The following is a 23,498-nucleotide window of genomic DNA, read 5'->3' on the forward strand; positions in this document are numbered from 1 at the left end:
CGCCGATTCCGATCGGCGGTCCTCTTATTTACAATACTTTTTTTTACATTTTTATCATTTATTTGATTTCTCTTATCAATATATACAATATATATATATATACATTTACTTTACAATATATACAACATTATAAAAGAATTACATTATAAATGATTTACATTATAAAATTGAAAATATAATATACAATATTTCCTTTTGATATATAATTACATATGCAACATTCGGTATGCGTACAATAACACGAAATTTTCACAATGTAAAACATGTGATTATTATGTAACGTTTCTTATTATTAATTATTGAAAAATAATTTCAAAGTTTATTTTACTTTATTTTTAATTTACGTGAGCAACTACGATTAAAAAGATCGTTAATAAATTTATTACTAATGTTTCCCAATCAAGGAGACTGTTAGGTAATTATTGGCATACTATACTATATTTTGCGAGACTCAAAGAAAATAACCAGTACGCGAAAAAATAGAGACAATTTCGGTATAATGATCAAATTGAAAAATACACGACGAAACGATCGATTCCGCGAGTCAATTCTGATATATGTAATTTTTATCCTACCTGTTACAACGCGCGCGCGAGTCATTTATAATTATTATTTCTCTACGCAATAATAAATGTCATTTGACAAATATTTAACATTTCGCAATATCACGCTTCTACGATTTCAATTATATAATTGAATAAACTGAACGCAATGTAATTAATCGCACCTGAATCTAATTTCCGTTTTACTTTCAATAGGAACTAAATTTTACAAGCTTTAAAAAATCACGAGCGAAAACCGCGTTATCGCCGCGTTCAGTAGAGGATAACGCGACTGGCTCAATGATTTGACTAGATCAAGATCCCTCCGCCGAGTAGCACGTGTCGGGTAATATCTACATGTGGAGAGCGAGCTGTGCTCTGATTCTGTCGTGTTCCATGGGATCAATCTGAGAAGGAAAGTTAAGTGACCCGTTGAACACCAATGACCCCGTTGCAGGAAAAAAACAAATCTCGGATCTTCCAGATTGCTCATCCCGATAGCAGTCATTTCGGCAGCGAGTTAACGACTCTTTCTAAATATTTGCATAATGCAAGTATTATGCAATTCCCGAATGTTCTCACGATAATTTAATTGGTATTTATCATAACTCCTTATACAAGATCAAGATTCGCGCGCGAAAATATATTCTTCCATTATTAAGAAATACAATTGTTTATTAAAAAAAAACATGGGTAAAATTTCTATCAAAAGTGGTCGATGCCTCTCCCAGGCCTCCACTTTCTCTCACGCTGCTCGGGGTGTCCCTCGTGTTCCCTCGATGCGAAGCTGATGCTCCTTCCTGCGTGGATATTTTCTGTAACATAAAAATAAACAAATCGATTAAATAATTGTCACGCGCATCGAACATCTTATTCGTTATTTCGATTAATGTTTTCCTAAATTACTTCTTCGAAAAAAGTCTCTACGTTAGAATCAACTTGAATCAAATTTTTTGATTTATTTCTTTTAACTAATTTATATTCCGAAACACGGTTTAATGTAGCAACTAAATAAAAACAAACGATAAAAGAGATTCTATAATATCTTTAGAAAAAATAAAAAATAACACTTACCAGAAGTGTTAGTACGCCGATGCCCGATGCCTCTCCTAGGCCTCCACCTCCTCTCAAGCTGCTCGAGATGTCCATCGTGTTCCCTCGATGCGAAGCTGATGGTCCTTCCAGCGTGGATATTTTCTGTAACATATAAATAATCGAATCGATTAAATAATTGTCACGCGCATCGAACATCTTATTCGTTATTCAGATTAATGTTTTCCTAAATTACTTCTTCGAAAAAAGTCTCTATGGTAGAATCAACTTGAATCAAATTTTTCAAATTATTTCTTTTTACTAATTTATATTTCGAAACACGGTTTAATGTAGCAACTAAATAAGGATAAACGAAAAGAGGGATTCTATAATATCTTTAGAAAAAATAAAAAGTAACACTTACCAGAAGTGTTGGTACGCCGATGCCCGATGCCTATCCTAGGCCTCCTCCTCCTCTCAGGCTGCTCGGGATGTCAGCTTCGCAGGATTCCCTCGCTGCTCCGATGTCATCTTCTGCGTCGTTATTACGGACCGTATGAGCGAGCGAACGGTATAAATGTCCCGCGGCGCGGCGGGGGGACACGCGACGGACCGTATGAGCGAGCGAACGGTATAAATGTCCCGCGGCGCGGCGGGGGGACACGCGACGGACCGTATGAGCGAGCGAACGGTATAAATGTCCCGCGGCGCGGCGGGGGGACACGCGACGGACCGTATGAGCGAGCGAACGGTATAAATGTCCCGCGGCGCGGCGGGGGGACACGCGACGGACCGTATGAGCGAGCGAACGGTATAAATGTCCCGCGGCGCGGCGGGGGGACACGCGACGGACCGTATGAGCGAGCGAACGGTATAAATGTCCCGCGGCGCGGCGGGGGGACACGCGACGGACCGTATGAGCGAGCGAACGGTATAAATGTCCCGCGGCGCGGCGGGGGGACACGCGACGGACCGTATGAGCGAGCGAACGGTATAAATGTCCCGCGGCGCGGCGGGGGGACACGCGACGGACCGTATGAGCGAGCGAACGGTATAAATGTCCCGCGGCGCGGCGGGGGGACACGCGACGGACCGTATGAGCGAGCGAACGGTATAAATGTCCCGCGGCGCGGCGGGGGGACACGCGACGGACCGTATGAGCGAGCGAACGGTATAAATGTCCCGCGGCGCGGCGGGGGGACACGCGACGGACCGTATGAGCGAGCGAACGGTATAAATGTCCCGCGGCGCGGCGGGGGGACACGCGACGGACCGTATGAGCGAGCGAACGGTATAAATGTCCCGCGGCGCGGCGGGGGGACACGCGACGGACCGTATGAGCGAGCGAACGGTATAAATGTCCCGCGGCGCGGCGGGGGGACACGCGACGGACCGTATGAGCGAGCGAACGGTATAAATGTCCCGCGGCGCGGCGGGGGGACACGCGACGGACCGTATGAGCGAGCGAACGGTATAAATGTCCCGCGGCGCGGCGGGGGGACACGCGACGGACCGTATGAGCGAGCGAACGGTATAAATGTCCCGCGGCGCGGCGGGGGGACACGCGACGGACCGTATGAGCGAGCGAACGGTATAAATGTCCCGCGGCGCGGCGGGGGGACACGCGACGGACCGTATGAGCGAGCGAACGGTATAAATGTCCCGCGGCGCGGCGGGGGGACACGCGACGGACCGTATGAGCGAGCGAACGGTATAAATGTCCCGCGGCGCGGCGGGGGGACACGCGACGGACCGTATGAGCGAGCGAACGGTATAAATGTCCCGCGGCGCGGCGGGGGGACACGCGACGGACCGTATGAGCGAGCGAACGGTATAAATGTCCCGCGGCGCGGCGGGGGGACACGCGACGGACCGTATGAGCGAGCGAACGGTATAAATGTCCCGCGGCGCGGCGGGGGGACACGCGACGGACCGTATGAGCGAGCGAACGGTATAAATGTCCCGCGGCGCGGCGGGGGGACACGCGACGGACCGTATGAGCGAGCGAACGGTATAAATGTCCCGCGGCGCGGCGGGGGGACACGCGACGGACCGTATGAGCGAGCGAACGGTATAAATGTCCCGCGGCGCGGCGGGGGGACACGCGACGGACCGTATGAGCGAGCGAACGGTATAAATGTCCCGCGGCGCGGCGGGGGGACACGCGACGGACCGTATGAGCGAGCGAACGGTATAAATGTCCCGCGGCGCGGCGGGGGGACACGCGACGGACCGTATGAGCGAGCGAACGGTATAAATGTCCCGCGGCGCGGCGGGGGGACACGCGACGGACCGTATGAGCGAGCGAACGGTATAAATGTCCCGCGGCGCGGCGGGGGGACACGCGACGGACCGTATGAGCGAGCGAACGGTATAAATGTCCCGCGGCGCGGCGGGGGGACACGCGACGGACCGTATGAGCGAGCGAACGGTATAAATGTCCCGCGGCGCGGCGGGGGGACACGCGACGGACCGTATGAGCGAGCGAACGGTATAAATGTCCCGCGGCGCGGCGGGGGGACACGCGACGGACCGTATGAGCGAGCGAACGGTATAAATGTCCCGCGGCGCGGCGGGGGGACACGCGACGGACCGTATGAGCGAGCGAACGGTATAAATGTCCCGCGGCGCGGCGGGGGGACACGCGACGGACCGTATGAGCGAGCGAACGGTATAAATGTCCCGCGGCGCGGCGGGGGGACACGCGACGGACCGTATGAGCGAGCGAACGGTATAAATGTCCCGCGGCGCGGCGGGGGGACACGCGACGGACCGTATGAGCGAGCGAACGGTATAAATGTCCCGCGGCGCGGCGGGGGGACACGCGACGGACCGTATGAGCGAGCGAACGGTATAAATGTCCCGCGGCGCGGCGGGGGGACACGCGACGGACCGTATGAGCGAGCGAACGGTATAAATGTCCCGCGGCGCGGCGGGGGGACACGCGACGGACCGTATGAGCGAGCGAACGGTATAAATGTCCCGCGGCGCGGCGGGGGGACACGCGACGGACCGTATGAGCGAGCGAACGGTAGAAATGTCCCGCGGCGCGGCGGGGGGACACGCGACGGACCGTATGAGCGAGCGAACGGTAGAAATGTCCCGCGGCGCGGCGGGGGGACACGCGACGGACCGTATGAGCGAGCGAACGGTAGAAATGTCCCGCGGCGCGGCGGGGGGACACGCGACGGACCGTATGAGCGAGCGAACGGTAGAAATGTCCCGCGGCGCGGCGGGGGGACACGCGACGGACCGTATGAGCGAGCGAACGGTAGAAATGTCCCGCGGCGCGGCGGGGGGACACGCGACGGACCGTATGAGCGAGCGAACGGTAGAAATGTCCCGCGGCGCGGCGGGGGGACACGCGACGGACCGTATGAGCGAGCGAACGGTAGAAATGTCCCGCGGCGCGGCGGGGGGACACGCGACGGACCGTATGAGCGAGCGAACGGTAGAAATGTCCCGCGGCGCGGCGGGGGGACACGCGACGGACCGTATGAGCGAGCGAACGGTAGAAATGTCCCGCGGCGCGGCGGGGGGACACGCGACGGACCGTATGAGCGAGCGAACGGTAGAAATGTCCCGCGGCGCGGCGGGGGGACACGCGACGGACCGTATGAGCGAGCGAACGGTAGAAATGTCCCGCGGCGCGGCGGGGGGACACGCGACGGACCGTATGAGCGAGCGAACGGTAGAAATGTCCCGCGGCGCGGCGGGGGGACACGCGACGGACCGTATGAGCGAGCGAACGGTAGAAATGTCCCGCGGCGCGGCGGGGGGACACGCGACGGACCGTATGAGCGAGCGAACGGTAGAAATGTCCCGCGGCGCGGCGGGGGGACACGCGACGGACCGTATGAGCGAGCGAACGGTAGAAATGTCCCGCGGCGCGGCGGGGGGACACGCGACGGACCGTATGAGCGAGCGAACGGTAGAAATGTCCCGCGGCGCGGCGGGGGGACACGCGACGGACCGTATGAGCGAGCGAACGGTAGAAATGTCCCGCGGCGCGGCGGGGGGACACGCGACGGACCGTATGAGCGAGCGAACGGTAGAAATGTCCCGCGGCGCGGCGGGGGGACACGCGACGGACCGTATGAGCGAGCGAACGGTAGAAATGTCCCGCGGCGCGGCGGGGGGACACGCGACGGACCGTATGAGCGAGCGAACGGTAGAAATGTCCCGCGGCGCGGCGGGGGGACACGCGACGGACCGTATGAGCGAGCGAACGGTAGAAATGTCCCGCGGCGCGGCGGGGGGACACGCGACGGACCGTATGAGCGAGCGAACGGTAGAAATGTCCCGCGGCGCGGCGGGGGGACACGCGACGGACCGTATGAGCGAGCGAACGGTAGAAATGTCCCGCGGCGCGGCGGGGGGACACGCGACGGACCGTATGAGCGAGCGAACGGTAGAAATGTCCCGCGGCGCGGCGGGGGGACACGCGACGGACCGTATGAGCGAGCGAACGGTAGAAATGTCCCGCGGCGCGGCGGGGGGACACGCGACGGACCGTATGAGCGAGCGAACGGTAGAAATGTCCCGCGGCGCGGCGGGGGGACACGCGACGGACCGTATGAGCGAGCGAACGGTAGAAATGTCCCGCGGCGCGGCGGGGGGACACGCGACGGACCGTATGAGCGAGCGAACGGTAGAAATGTCCCGCGGCGCGGCGGGGGGACACGCGACGGACCGTACGAGCGAGCGAACGGTAGAAATGTCCCGCGGCGCGGCGGGGGGACACGCGACGGACCGTACGAGCGAGCGAACGGTAGAAATGTCCCGCGGCGCGGCGGGGGGACACGCGACGGACCGTACGAGCGAGCGAACGGTAGAAATGTCCCGCGGCGCGGCGGGGGGACACGCGACGGACCGTACGAGCGAGCGAACGGTAGAAATGTCCCGCGGCGCGGCGGGGGGACACGCGACGGACCGTACGAGCGAGCGAACGGTAGAAATGTCCCGCGGCGCGGCGGGGGGACACGCGACGGACCGTACGAGCGAGCGAACGGTAGAAATGTCCCGCGGCGCGGCGGGGGGACACGCGACGGACCGTACGAGCGAGCGAACGGTAGAAATGTCCCGCGGCGCGGCGGGGGGACACGCGACGGACCGTACGAGCGAGCGAACGGTAGAAATGTCCCGCGGCGCGGCGGGGGGACACGCGACGGACCGTACGAGCGAGCGAACGGTAGAAATGTCCCGCGGCGCGGCGGGGGGACACGCGACGGACCGTACGAGCGAGCGAACGGTAGAAATGTCCCGCGGCGCGGCGGGGGGACACGCGACGGACCGTACGAGCGAGCGAACGGTAGAAATGTCCCGCGGCGCGGCGGGGGGACACGCGACGGACCGTACGAGCGAGCGAACGGTAGAAATGTCCCGCGGCGCGGCGGGGGGACACGCGACGGACCGTACGAGCGAGCGAACGGTAGAAATGTCCCGCGGCGCGGCGGGGGGACACGCGACGGACCGTACGAGCGAGCGAACGGTATAAATGTCCCGCGGCGCGGCGGGGGGACACGCGACGGACCGTACGAGCGAGCGAACGGTATAAATGTCCCGCGGCGCGGCGGGGGGACACGCGACGGACCGTACGAGCGAGCGAACGGTATAAATGTCCCGCGGCGCGGCGGGGGGACACGCGACGGACCGTACGAGCGAGCGAACGGTATAAATGTCCCGCGGCGCGGCGGGGGGACACGCGACGGACCGTACGAGCGAGCGAACGGTATAAATGTCCCGCGGCGCGGCGGGGGGACACGCGACGGACCGTACGAGCGAGCGAACGGTATAAATGTCCCGCGGCGCGGCGGGGGGACACGCGACGGACCGTACGAGCGAGCGAACGGTATAAATGTCCCGCGGCGCGGCGGGGGGACACGCGACGGACCGTACGAGCGAGCGAACGGTATAAATGTCCCGCGGCGCGGCGGGGGGACACGCGACGGACCGTACGAGCGAGCGAACGGTATAAATGTCCCGCGGCGCGGCGGGGGGACACGCGACGGACCGTACGAGCGAGCGAACGGTATAAATGTCCCGCGGCGCGGCGGGGGGACACGCGACGGACCGTACGAGCGAGCGAACGGTATAAATGTCCCGCGGCGCGGCGGGGGGACACGCGACGGACCGTACGAGCGAGCGAACGGTATAAATGTCCCGCGGCGCGGCGGGGGGACACGCGACGGACCGTACGAGCGAGCGAACGGTATAAATGTCCCGCGGCGCGGCGGGGGGACACGCGACGGACCGTACGAGCGAGCGAACGGTATAAATGTCCCGCGGCGCGGCGGGGGGACACGCGACGGACCGTATAAGCGAAGCGTAATGTCTCGCGGCGGCAGACAACGCGACGGGAGCGCCGGACCCATTGTACCCTCACTCCCAGCGAACTGGGAGGAGGGTACGGTGTGCTCGTAGACCCTGTACCTCCCCACCGGGCCCTCCCTTCGGTAAAGCCGAAGGTACTGCCCCAGTGGATCGTTGATACAGGGAGCCCTCTCACCACGGCAAGGTGGCACACCACGAGAGGGACATTTTTTACACGCTTAACTTTATCCGTTGTCCTACCTACCCGTATTACAATTTAGTATTTGTTAATCCATACCTCAAAGTGATCACTTGAGATTTGGGAAACGTAGAATTGAGAGTTTTAACGTGCGCGATTGGAATTTAATTGGGGATGGGGATTTTCCAATCTCGCACATATGCGAGAAAATATAAAGAAAATAGTCCTACTTTGGGCAAATAAACAGATCAAATTATTTTGTATGTTAACTACTTTACAAACCTTCAATTCTGGTCATTAATATAGACCTTACCTTATGTTTCCGTCGTTTCTTCTGACCAAGATTGAACTCACCTATTGAGTTGTTACTGGCCAAATCCATTTTGGTTGTATGTCAGCCAGAAAATGAGAAGGAGAAAAATTCCTTCAATGCCGGCTGATTAACAGCGCCGGTAGACGATTATAATGTTGCGGTCGATTACGAATCGTTGCGATCGTTAATAAGCGCGCGTTAATCATATCGGAAAAAAATAAACAACCACGTTGGATCGTTAATAAAATCTTAATTAAGTGACTTAATTTTGCTTTTAATTTTACAATGATACGCGTAATTAATGTATTCGTCCAAGAATTAATACACAGCAGCAATGGAAAGTAAAACAGAATTATATTATCAAGAAATGAAAGAATTTTATGTTAATCGCGTTCTAATAAAAATCGTCGTGATTATATCTCACAATTAGTCACAAATATCTGGATTTCAATAGTACAATGTAGAAACACGAGACAACAGAAATTTAAAAATTAATCGATGACTCGATCAATCAATTATTTATTAATGAATGGACAAACAATGTTTGGTATAAAAGTATAAACCGAATCGCGAACCGAACCGTGAACCGAATCACGAATCGTTACTTAATCTCACTTTAGATATCAATTGAGATATTCAGACTAAATGACGTGAGATCCAAAGGGATTAATAATTTCTCCATATAATTAATATCGCAATCAATATAATGAATTCATCAAGTTCTTACGCTGTAACATTTGTCTTTACAAATTCTTATATACATATTTATATAAATATTTCGTTATTATAACGCAAATTGTTATCAAATTTATATTTATAATATGACATATCAAAAATACATATATCTACGATTATATTATATATTTTAATGTAATATAATTGATATGAAAACTATCAATTTTGAGATAATTCTACATGAAAAATGATTCTGTCCCGCAATAAAATATTCACTGGATCTCACGTTATTTTATTTTGTTTTTTTTATACAAAGCCAAGCTACATATGGATAGACTATAAATATCGTCCAAGACTATAAATACGATTAACACTTTTTAGTGTGATCTATATATGTATGTACAATAAGGTTCATGTGGAAATTATGCAACGTGAATCAAAATATCTTTTGGTCTTTTTCATTTGTAATGCATGCACATTGAATTTATTAATACATTTTGCTTCTTTGCACCAATTTATGTAATATTTAATCCTGGAGGAATATTTGGAATAGGGAGAAAGAAAGAGAGAGAAAAAAGAAAATGAAGAAACACATTTAAATTTTCTTATTTATATAATCAATTAATATATTTTATTTTATTAAACCTATCTGTACTCCATCTACAGATACTTATAGCTTTTATTATTTCTTAATTCCATAATTGTAATTAAACTATCTATTGTCTATCTATAAAAAATTATTTTCTATTTATTTCAATTGTATATAAAAAATATAAATATTTAAAAAATTTTTATTCTACACGAAAAATAAAAGTCACAAAAAACTTAAATAAAATCTTATATTCGAAAAACGTTATAAAACTTTATTTTAGTTCTTTGTCTTTTTCTGTATTTCTTAATAATTTTAAAAATAAATTTAAAAAATGTAATTAATGTAATAAATCTAAATAATTGATTTTAATATTGCACAAGAAACTAATATCTTTATATATAATAAAATATACATCACCATCATCGTTACTTATTACTCGTGTCCGAGCGTGGTGACTTCTCTTCATATACATGTGTTGCACACGTAGATTATACACATTGTATATGGGACCTACAGTTTAAGTAACGCCGATTCCGAACGGCTATGTTTTTTTCAAAGAAGTGTTCGTGGCAAGAATACTCTTCGGTGGTTTGCCATTGCCTTCCGAGAGGAGAACGAGCGAATAAAATTTTTCTAGCTCTACCGGGAATCGAACCCGGGACCTTTGGGCTCAATAGACCAGTGCGCTGTCTACTAGGCCATGCTCGTCCTCAATAAAATATACACAGAGAAAAAATAATGTTGTATCAACAGCATAAGTCTAATTAGAAATAATCTTGTTTTATTTTATTAAAACAAAAGCATAATGTATTGAATTAACAAGATTATTTCCAATTAGACTCAGGCTGTTGATACAACATTATTTTTTCTCCGTGTATATTTGCCAAATTTAAATAATTGCCTATAAATTTCAGGCGACTGGTATACTTCGCATGTTCTGCGATACAAATAACATTAGATGCATTCATAAATAATGCATCGACATAATGTATGTGCTTATGGATGCATTCTCCCGTAAGCACAATAAATAATGATGATGCTCCAGGATTAATTATTTAGCCTAGTCTGATCTAGTCTATCCATTTTAGAGCAACGAATTTGTAAGAAGTCGCATTTATCTTACCTACTATTATATGGATACAATACATAAATATATCTAATATAGGTCTCACAAATTCGTTACCCCATACTATTGTAAAAAATTCGTCACTCACCGATCCGATGCGCAACGGGCGGAGTAATTCGGCCACGTAACTACGATGATACTGTAACAAAAATGAAAGATATAAATTAAAGAGGCGCTGTGAAAATGATAAATGTTTCAAAAGATACACATAATTTTACGCGCATCTAAATTCGTCTTTCAATTAGATTCACTGATATAATTATCTATTTTCCGGAAAAAATATTTACAAAAATAAATTTTTATAAAATTTTGAATAATTTCTTTTTTTCTAATTAGTTTTAGCTTATCGAAATAAAACTCCGAATAAATGAGGAAAAACTATTAATTTTATGCAGATAAAAGGTGATACTTACCCCAAGGTTGCTCCGCCGGGGCCCGATGTCCCTCTCAGACCTCCTCCTCCTCTCAGGACGTCAGGCCTCCTTCTCTCACCGCACAGGACACTCGCGAGAAACACTCGCGGATAATAAACTACAATCGCGCGCGGACTAATTTTAGTAAAAGTCTTTCTCGCGCGATACTGTACGGCACTCCCGTTTAAAAAAGTCCTTTAGTCCGATTACTTGAACGGCACTCCCGAAGCAAACGCGACGAACCGGCTGCGGTTCGTTCATTCAATTAAATCGGCGGACGAGGGTACGTTAGCTTCCCCGTCTTTAGATTTTTATCCAAGCAGAACGAGAGTTTTGCTTGGGTAAAATCCTCGTACTGGGTACTGAGCCTTCCCACCTCGCCAAGGTTGTACCCATGGGAAGGAAGTACTTTACTCTGTAACATAAAAGCAGGTAATAAACAAATAAAAAGTATAAAATATTTGTATAATTTTATACATATAAAAAATTATACAAATATTTTATACTTTCTATTTGTTAATTATTAAAATCGCGCGATCCGCTTCCGGATAATACGACAACTTCGAACGGCACTCCCGAAAATGCGACGATTTTAATTGTCATATTCGAAAATTCAACGATTTCGAGCGGCACTCCCGAAATTGCGACGCAACGAACCGTTTATACAATTGGCGGCGATTGTGTTTAGTTGCCCTGTTGTTCGGTAAAAACGGAATTGCCTGTAAAAGATAAGATTACGCGTACGTTTAGGGCGGTACTCTACGTAGATAGGGATACGCGTAGTAAGTATACGCGAGAATAAAAATATGCGAGAATAATGCTATAGTTGAAAGCGGATGAAGTACGCGTCGCGTGTGATTAATTTCGAGAGTATCGTGCAAGGTATGGCAAAGCCGCACGATTATTATATTCTAGTAATTACTTGTAATCACGTTTAATTGTAATAAATATTTTGTTTGTTTTACGAAATAGATGTAAGTGCCATGAAGAAATAGCAATGCAGAAAGAAAAGAAGAACCTAAGCCGAGGAAGTGGGCAGATGTAACAGATCGCAAAGTGAGCATTTCATAATCAATTTTAATTAATTGTTACTGATGGAAATAATTATTCATTGGCGCAGTATATCGTTTTTCGATCACTGTATAGTGTAATAGTGTATTGAATGTTTAATACGTTGTCTAATAAATAAAATATTTTAGATTATATTTTAAGATTTTTTTAAATATTTAATAAATTTTTTTGTTGCCTTTTAAAATATGGATAGGTCAGGATAGAGTAGTAATTTGATTCCTTGAATAATTATTATCCCTCGATTTATTGTATGTGCATACAAGGTTGCATAAAATAAAGGAAGCTGTAAAACAGAGTTCATTATAATTGATATGATATATATTATTATTCAATTTGTTCATTTATTGTACATTTATATGCAACAGAACTTCATTAAGCGATAGAATAAATTACTTATTTTAGATATGGATAAATTTCTTGATAAAAAGTTTAATTGAAAAAGAGAAATTGTTTCAAACTTAATAAAGATTTGTTTTATATTTCTTTTCAAGCTTTGTATGCACAGATAGGATTACAAGATTTTTAGTAGATATAAGATTATTTAATTTCGAGATATGTACATGAATTTCTCGAAGTTCACAGAACAAATATAAGAAAATAACAGGAACTAATAAATAAAGCAAGCTCAATAAAAAGTAAGAACAATGATGAAATGGTTTTCGTGAGAGAAAAATTATGTTCAAAGCTTAATAAAGACGTTACCGCTATATACTTATTGTCAAGCTTTTTTGGCACACATTAAAATTTTTAGGAACTCTAATAAGAACACCATGAGGATATGATATAGAATAGTTTTAGAATATTAAAATACATCATAATTAATTAAATTTTAAAGTATTAATAAACAACGAAAAATGCGGAAAAAAGAGAAAGAGATAAAATAAAACTAAAATAAGTTTATTGATGCTTTTAGAATATACACTTTTTAAATATCTTCATGGTTTTCGTATCTTAATAGACTGGAAGACCAGATAAGAAGAAGATATTTATGTATTGTACATTGTACATATCTGTGTGAAATAAAAATGCATCAGTGTCTGTATAAATATAAAACAAGTATAGGAAATACTTATTAATGTTGCATATTAATAATTTTTTTTAATAAACTGTCAAATTATATGACATTTATAATTTAAAAGATATTAGAAGAGCAGAACATAAAGAAAAAGTTTCTTTGTGATATGCATATAATACTCAGGCTTAAGTATTATAATTATGTAATAATTAATTTGTTGTTATTAACTAACATGTCACAATATCGATTGATAATTATAATATACATTATTTAACATCTATTTGCTATGTACGAAGTCTAAGGAAAAAATTAATTAATCAAAAATTATTGTTATCTGTGTAAATATAGTATAAAAATTAGATGACAAATCGTTATGCATTTGTAATTACAATTACGCGCAAACTGATTTGTCATCCACTATTGATTATCATAACTCACGTAAAATCTATTTTTATTGTCTAGCAGAAATTGGCTTTTGATTTCTCACACGTGCATATATTACATATATAATATTTATCAACTGATATTAATAAATGGGGTACTAATAACCAATTGTAAATATTACAATATATTTAACTGCTTTAATAAACTGCTTAAAAAAAACTATTATGGTTAATTAACTACTCTACTCTATAATTTTATATGATATACTTATCTATAATGTTTTTATACACTTAATTGATAATTGTACTTTTTTAACTATATTAATAACCAAGGAATAAATGCATTTAGATATCAAGAAGTTTGTGAATATTTTATTACTGTATCTATTATCGTTGCAAATTTAAATTTTTAATTAATTATAATTGCTAAGAAAAAATATTGTTTATTATTTCCGGTTAAATATAAGTCGACATAAGTCGACTTATATTTTAACATGTTCTGGTTGTAAAATATTTTCTATTTTTTTCCAATTTCTGTATTTCGAAATTAAACTTTTTTATCAAGCAATTCTATTTTATCATGCATATCTAAAATAAGTAATTTATTCTATCGCTTAATAAAGTTCTGTTGCATATAAATGGGTAATGAATTTATAAAAATTATATGAAACATAAATAAGACATAAATGTAAATACGATATGAGAAAAACCGGAAATAATAAACAATATTTTTTCTTAGCAATTATTAATATATAAAAATTTAAATTCGCAATGATAATAGATACAGTAGTCAAATATTCACAAACTTCTTGATATCTGAATGCATTTATTCAGGTTATTTGGTTATTAATATATTTTAAAAAGTGCAGTTATTAGTTAAGAGTATAAGAATATTATAGATAAGTATATCATATAAATTTGTTGCCTTTTGAAATATGGATAGATCAAGATAGAGTAGTAATTTAATTCCTTGAATAATTAGTATTCGTCGATTTATTGTATGTGCATACAAAGTTGCATAAAATAAAAAAAGCTATAAAATAGTTTATTATAATTGATATAATTGATATGATATATATCATTATTAAATTTGTTTGTTTATTGTACGTTTACATGCAACAGAACTTTATTAAGCAATAGAATAAATTACTTATTTTAGATATGCATAAATTACTTGATAAAAGAGTTTAATTTTAAAATACAGAAATTGGAAAAAAACAGAAAATATTTTACAACCAGACCATGTTAAAATATAAGTCTTATATTTGGATAAATTGTTTCAAACTTAATAAAGATATTTTTACATTTCTTGTCAAGCTTTGTATGCACAGATAGGATTACAAGATTTTTAGCAAATATAAAATTATTTAATTTCGAGATTAAGATAGGATATAATTGAGTGCACTTACCAGTGCGATGCGCAGTAATAGAGTTGTACTCGTATATATGCAACACTGATCTGTAAAATATAAATATATTTAAATAAATATCTAAATTAATATTTTAAATTTCAATATTTTACAAAAATAATTATTACATGCATTTAACTTCTTATTCTTAATCTCTTTTCATAAATTCTTAATCTTTCGTAGTTTTCTGGCTTTTAATTAAATATTTATTTAAAAAATTACGTAACTCTCTACATAAAATCTTTTTATATAAAAATTTTAAAAAATTTGATAAATAGAATCTCTTTAATTCTTGCGTATTTATAATTTAAATAATTATAACTTTTTAAATGGTGTAAAATATTACATGTATGTTGAATTTTATAAATACTTTATTAAATATTTTAAGCCTCTCAAATGTAAAAAATATATAATACATTTTATAAGCTATAATGTTACGTAATATTACTATAATTAGTGCGTGGAATACTCGTTGTAATCGTGTGATTCTCGCGAGGAAAACCGTTTAAATTCAGTAACTAATAAAATAAGTAACAAATTGCTCACCTCGTGGTTGCTTCGCCGTCGCTCGACGCCTCTCCTGGGCCTCCTCCTCCTCCCTCCGCGGCCGCTCATTTATGGCGCTCGCTAGAACACAATTAACTATTATATGATTGCTACGTATACGGCACTCCCGACGTCCCGACGTCAATCATTTGCACGACTCGAACTGTATTACATTCGGACGGAAAATCGATGCAGGAAGTGCGTATGATTTCGCGACAAATCGCCGCGGTGATTAGATTCGCACGTTATAAAGCAGATGAAGCGTACGGGTTAAAGTTAAGAATATAAATGTTCGCGGAACGCGATATCCGGAAAATATGAACGTCGCTCTCTCGACTGTTCGCGCGACAGATTCGATCAAACACATCTCGTGAAATATTTTAAGCAACGTACCGAGCGTCGAATCTACGTCACGCCAGTGTCAAATATATTAAGACACGATTAAATATGAGACAAATAGATTCGTCCTGTATGCGCCGTGACGTTCCGTTCACGGCGACGAAAGATTCGAGAGTGACGCTGCCAGCTTAACCATGATGCCGCGCGACGAATTTCGGTTAAACGCATCTCGCGAAATACTCGAATCGTTTTATGAAGTCAGCGATGTACCGGTCGAATCTACGTCGTATGTGCGTCAAATACCGGAGGCACGATTGAGTTCAAGCTTATAATGATTTCGCTTACCGATCAAACGTGCCGTGACTAATAGGCCCGTCCTGTACCCGCGACGTTCTGTTCGCGACGACGAGAGATTCGAGAGTGACGTCAGTGACGCCGCGATGCCGCCATCTTTACCGTGATCCCGCGCGATAAATTTCGGCCGAACGCATCTCGCGAAATATCTTAAGCAACGTATCGAGCTTCGAATCTACGTCGCACGAGTGGCAAATACTAAAAGACACCATTGAATACGGAAGCTCATAATGATTGCGCTTACGGAGCTTACCGATTATACGAGCCGCGACAAATAGATCCGTCCGTCCTGTATATGCGCGAGCGTTGCGTTCGCGCCGGTTCGCGGCGACGAAAGATTCGAAAGTGACGCCGCGCCCCCCCGCAGCCCGCGCCAACCCTCTCATGCAGTGACGCCGCGCGACACAACGCGAGTCAAATTGGCGCCCGATTACGAAATGATTGACTGCTCAAAGATACAAAATAATAATTTGTATTTGCTATTATCATCATTTTCCATTCCTTATATCACTTCAATTCCTTTAAACAATTCAGTCAATAGAAAAATTGGTCGAGGACAATCATGGGTTGAGTTGGCATGGAATGCCCCACATATATATTCAATCAAAAATTTTAGTACTTTATTGAATTTCGAGGTCTAGCAGCGTCGTTTCTTTACAAGAAAAATTTATTTTCAGCGTTTTATTCAAATCTCTGATAAAGAATGTTTTGGAAAACCAAATTTCTATAATTTTGAATAAACCTTTTAACCAGCTATTCTTATTTGTTTTTAAAAAAAAACTAGATCTAATTGGCATATATCATAAATAAGCGTCGAAACAATGTCGACTTGTAAATTTTCTGGTTTGTCTGTAAGTTGACTTGAACGTATAGTTACATTATTTATTAAAGCTAATCATGTCTGGTACGTTTGCGGTATTTATTATTATATTATTAATTTTCTTAGAACGTTATTAGTTAATTATATTATATTTTTAATACAAATTCGGTCCAGCCGTTCTTGAGTTATAAATGGTGTAACTAACCCGACTTTGTTTTATTTATATAGATAAATAATTATATTTATTATTATTATATTAATAATATTGCTTTTATTTTGTCTACATTTTTTTCTATTGAGTTATATCCCCTTGTCCCTGCCTACCCGAATCCCTACCTACCTACCCGTATCCCTACCTATACTCAGCCGTATTCCAATCTATATAGTTCTACCTATCCATTTTCCTACCTATCGATGTTATAATATCTAATATACAAAGCTTTAATTAAGTCCGTGACACGTTTTATAATGGGTCTAATTTGCTGGTTAATCCAGCGGGATACCCGACCGGGATACCTCAAAGTGAAACCGATCACTTGAGATGTGAGAAATGTGAAAGTGGGGATTTTAAGACGCGCGTGATTGGGATTTAATAGCAATTTTTACAATTTCGCACGTATGCGAGAAAATATAGAAAAAGTAGCCCTTTGGGACAAATAAATAAATATATAGAACCATTTTATATGTTTCATCTCATACCTTATTTCATCTCAGTGGTCAATGTTGACCACTTACCTTTATCATATCCAGTCTTTTTTCTTCAGGCCAGATTGGACTTACCTTTGTCGCTCCTGGCCATATACAATCTGGTCGCATTTCGACCAGATCAAAGGGAAGAAAAAAATTCCTTTCATTGTCGTATCATTATTATTGCCGAAAGATAATATATTACGTTCGATTCGAATTACGCACGAGTATCGATTGTATCAAAAAATGCACAACGAGAAGTTAAATTACAAAAAATATTAATTTATAAAATGACTGCACAAGGATGATCAAAAATATTTCTATTACTAATTACGTTATTTACTTGAAAATATTGATTGTCCATTTCTTTGTAATCCATTCTTTTAATTTGGAATTGTAATCAAGTACAGAAAAAAATTTTACTTCGCGTTCTATGAATATTGCGTCATACATATAAATATCTCAATTATATCCCGCGAAAAATTAAAAAATTAATAATGACAAATTTCTCAAAAAACCGACCGCGAAAACACAAAGATGCGTTATTATGCATGTTGTTCATACGGTACGCATCTCGAAAATATATCAAATAAGATATACAGAATAAAATGACGTGAGATCCGAGAAAAAGAAACTTCCCGTACAATTAATATTATAATTAAATATTATAATTAAATTAAATATTATAATTTATATTATAATTAAATATTATAATTATAAATAAATATAAATTATAATTAAATATTATAATTAATCAATAACCGCATTGTTATAATTGAATAATTAAATAATATATGCAAATCTTTATTTTACGATTATCGATATAAATGTATCTCGTTATATCTTTCACTTTCTATCAAAATTATTTTGATACATTATATATTAATAATATATAATGTAGTCATATATTATTGCAAAACTGAATAATTGTACTATATCATCAATTCTAAAATAATTTAAAAATTTTCAACGTTTTTCGACAGAATATTTAGAATCTCACGTTATGTTACTTGACTTTATCCAGCATAAAGTCAATTTTTCAATAAAAAATAGATGGATAGGCTACAAAAAATTAGGGTAAATCGATGCTTTGTTAAAATAAATTTTAGTAATAAATAACAATTATCACGTTTTCTATCAAATAAATTCTAAATATATCTATATATTGCTTCCTTGCATCGATTTACATAATATTTGATCTTGGTTAAATATAGGTATGGAAAGGAATAAATGGATATAAATAAAACACATCCTAACTATAACACGTAATTTTTTCCTATCTACAAATATTTTTTTCTTATAATGTCTAACACAATATTTTACTTATTCTTATCTCTTTTATAAAAAAAAATGTTACAAAAATAATTCTTTAAAAAAATCTAAAAAAAATTTTGTATTTCAAAAATCATTACTTTTATTATTAGACTATTATTTTACTTTCTCTTCTGTGTGTCTAAAATATTCATTACTAACTCTAGTTTTAAGTAAAATTGATCAATATAATAAAATTTCCAAAATTTTATTAAAAAATTATATTTAAAAGTAATTTATATAGAACGCGGCAGTTTAACATAATTTGATGAGCTCTTCGCGAGCTCGGTGCGTGCGAAGTGTGCGAGTATTTCCTCAAGCACACTGGCACAATAAATCAATAACAATCAATAAATACAACAATAAACAAATGATACCAAGATTAAATATATGCCATAATCAGTTTTAGTCCATTCATTTTAAGGCAATGGATCTACAAAATGTAATATTTTTATACTATAAATTATTGTAATTCGACATGTACCGAGATATATTTTTGCTCTATATTTAATTATTCGTAGATTCGTTACCTCAATAAAAAAATTTCTCATTGACTCACCGATTCGATGCGCAACGGGCGGAGTTATGCAGCCACGTAGCTACGGTGATACTGTAACATACAAACATAAGATTTAAATTAAAAAAGCGCTCAAAATTATTAACATTTGAAAAGTTAATTCTTACGCGTCTCTAATTCGTCTTTCAATAAAATATTTAGCAATACATTTATCTGTTTATCGAAAAAAATCTTTACGAGAATAAAATTTTAGATAACTTCTCTTTCTTTAATTACGTTTAACTTATTCGAAATTTAAATTAAACAATTCGAATAAATGGAAACAAATTATTAATTTTACGTAGCTAAGAAATGATACTTACCCCAAGGTTGCTCCGCCGGTGCCCGATGTCTCTCTCAGACCTCCTCCTCCTCTCGGGACGTCAGGCTCTCAGGGTTCCTCCTCTCACCGCACAGGACACTCGCGAGAAACACTCGCGGAAATAAACTACAATCGCGCGCGGACTAATTATCAGTAAATGTCTTTCGCGCGATACTGTACGGCACTCCCGTAAAGTCAACGAGAAGAATATTCCGCCAAGCGTACCGTAATATTCTTCAAATAAACTTTGAAAAAGTTCTTTAGTCCGATTACTTGAACGGCACTCCCGAAGCAAACGCGACGAACCGGCTGCGGTTCGTTTATTGAATTAAATCGGCGGACGAGGGTACGTTTGCTTCCCCGTCTTTGGATTTTTATCCAAGCAGAACGAGAGTTTTGCTTGGGTAAAATCCTCGTACTGGGTACTGGGCCTTCCCACCTCGCCAAGGTCGTACCCATGGGAAGGAAGTACTTTACTCTGTAATATACAAAAGCTGGTAATATAAAATCATGTTATCGATATATAAATATGGATAGATAGGCTACGAAGAATTAGAATAAAATTGCAACATAATTAATAATTGTCTTCTTTTTCATTAAATTAATTTAAAAAATAATTAAAATAATAAAAAAAATTATTACTTAAAAAATTATTGAAAAATTATTATAAAATAATTTGATAACTTACAGGTACGATGCGCAGCAGCTAAAAATAAGTAATAACAATATCGGGTTGTAATGTCCGATGTTCCTCGAGTTTCTTCCTTTCTCGAATTTATTCGTTCGCACTCGTGGTTGCACTTGAGTTAATTGCAGCTGACGATAATGCTCCCGAAGATACAGCTCCTGAATCTCGAAACTATTTTCTCGAATACATTCGTGACTCTGTAAAACGCAAATGTCAACATTCAATCATTAATAGCACGACGGTAATTTCTCGCACGGTGATTTCGCACGTTAACAAAGCGCACCGCATATAAAAAACAACACCGTCGAGGCCGCGTGCCACTTACATCACCGTGTCCCGATATCACTTCCCGAAATATCTTAACATTTTCTAACACAGATTTTTCGTGCAAATTTGAAAGAGTCGCGACGTCGATTGCTCCGATTCGTTCCGCGTTCATCATCGCGTTAACAGCGACGAAATGTTCCAAGATGTCGGCAACTTGGCGCGATACTGCGCGAGTCGAGCGGACGGTTAATAAAAACACGCACTTCGTTAATCAAAGATACGCTATTTGAAATTAAATGTCGCACGCACAATATACGGTATCGAACTCGCGAAAGTAAAACTGCATTATTAATTTGCACGAGTCACGACGAAGAATCCGTAACTGCCGGCCGCTAACTTACGCGACGCGAGATATACGAGATTACGAAGCATTCGCGAGGGGCAATGTATCACGGCGTTGCTCGAATCACTCGATACGACAACATCCACTCAGCTTCACTCCCTCTTTTTCCTTAAGAGAGAATCGGAGATAAATCACACGACGGTCGACACGACAATTCCGGCACAGCTTTCAAAGCACGAAGCACGACGCGAAATAAATGAATGCTAAAACAAGAGTCCAAACATGGCGGGACGAGCGCCGCGATTATCACCCGCGAATATCACAACGAAAGCAAATATATCGTTCACAATTACCGTACGTACCTTCGCCTCGACGTCTCCGTCTCGAGCAGCGAGCGATTCGGCACGTTGATTCCGGCAAACACTTGATACACTCGCCAAATTGTTGAACGGCGCGTACGGCGAATACTCGCGTAGTCGATCATTTCCGCGGCCCGCGAAACGAGGAGTGCAGGAGTGCCACTCGCAGAAACGAGCGCGTTCCGAAAACACAGCATTGCGCGAGCACGGCGACGGGCGACCGGGGCGACGCCGCGACGGGCGACGGGCGCGCGCCGGAGCACCACAAACACTTCCCACTTGTGCAAAATCCATCGGGAGCGATAGCCGAATAACTTCCGCACGTAACGGTGCTCCGAGCGTCGACGGAAACAAGTAGCAAGGCCGCTCACCGACAGAAACAATCGGCCGCGCGGTGACTTTAATCGTACGCTGCTCTCAAGTTCAACAGTATAGCGCCTGGTATGCCGCCTGGTACGCCGCGGCCGCCGCGCCGCCGGCCGGCTCGGAGCGGCCGAACGTGATTGGCCGGATCTGGGGGCTCGACTCGCGAGCCAATCGCGTTCGACCTCTCGCCCGACTGTGCAGCGGCAGCGGCGCGCGGCCGCGCGGCCGCGCGCAAGCGTCGAGCGTCGTGAGTGTGATGACACGTTCAACCGTTCAACGATCCAACGATCGGTGCAAGACGTCGCTCGTGTAATTCCTTTCTCGCGAATGAAACGAAATCCGATTACGGAGTGTTGCAAAGTGAACATACGTCGAATATTTCGTTGCTTTTTGTGTCGACTGAAACGAGTGGGATGCCGTCGCCGGGCGAAATGAACGCCGAACGCCGTGCTGGACGTCGTACGTATCACCCTCCCGGCTGTGATTTGGCGGCCGTCTCAGCTGCAGTGTGCCGTGATCGGTGAGTGAATTGTACATGAGAGATAAGTGTTTCTCAAAGCGCGATACACCCGAATCTTAATAGAATCATTGTCTCGCGTCCCGCGTGTCGCAGTGGAACGATCATAACCTCGGAATTCGCGTCTCCTGCCTCCGCGCTCCGTTTCGATTCTTACTCCGAATAAGTGAATCACGCGGGAAGATGATTCAATGAATAGCTTGAAATTCTCGTTGAGCGCGGGAATTAATAATCAATTAAAGTGATTGAAGAGAACGATCGCGCGTTTGGCGTTCTCACTTTGCTTGTCGCGATCGCGAATAACGATCGTGAACGAGGGAGCGAGCTTGCTTCAAAATGCGTATCAAATGTGCGTCCGTGAATACAATTCCGTTTTTCGTTAAAGAACAAGCACGTAATTCGCTCGTTCACGTACTTAATTTGTCGTAAATATTTCCAATTTATTTCTCATGGTATCAGCTCTCAGCTGTCGTTCTCCTCACGCTTTATAATTTAGAGTATATGTATTTTCCAAAACGGTTTTTCGTTTAATTTATCGATTTAATTAAATTATTCGAAAATATACACGAAATATGATTTTGTATTGTTTCGAGGAATTCTACCATAATCCATAAACAGTATAAACACACACGGACAATCGCTGTTTCAGTCAAATTTGCATATAATTATTTATTAATACATATATGTGCCGTGATAAAAACTGGACTATTTAGATCTTTACTTATTTATTATTTCATTACTATACCTACTTTATATTCATCAATATTTTATACGTTTTTGGATAAATACTTACTCACAAACTCGCAAGTGGCAGGCTCCGTAAAGGTGTTATCCTACTGTTATGTTTTATAACCGTCTTACATGTTTTGCACGTCGCATCTCTACCTCTTACGTCGTACTTGTCCCATATTTCTGCTCTTCTTTTTATATTCGTATCAATA

General features: G+C 42.6%; 1 long non-coding RNA gene across 1 annotated transcript; it reads right to left on the reverse strand.

Annotated features, from left to right (window-relative positions):
- Positions 1 to 251: 251 nt before the first annotated feature.
- Positions 252 to 2,211, reverse strand: LOC139786101 (uncharacterized). The gene is made up of 3 exons (XR_011722175.1): positions 1,999 to 2,211; positions 1,617 to 1,739; positions 252 to 1,357 (listed from the first exon to the last, which is right to left on the reverse strand). It is a non-coding gene; the product is annotated as an uncharacterized lncRNA (long non-coding RNA).
- Between the last annotated feature and the right edge of the window lie 21,287 nt (positions 2,212 to 23,498).

The sequence above is a fragment of the Temnothorax nylanderi genome, unplaced genomic scaffold (genome assembly GCF_030848795.1).
Source record: "Temnothorax nylanderi isolate EJ_2023f unplaced genomic scaffold, tnyl_v1.0 TNYL_tig0955_pilon, whole genome shotgun sequence".
Taxonomy (NCBI): Eukaryota; Metazoa; Arthropoda; class Insecta; order Hymenoptera; family Formicidae; genus Temnothorax; species Temnothorax nylanderi.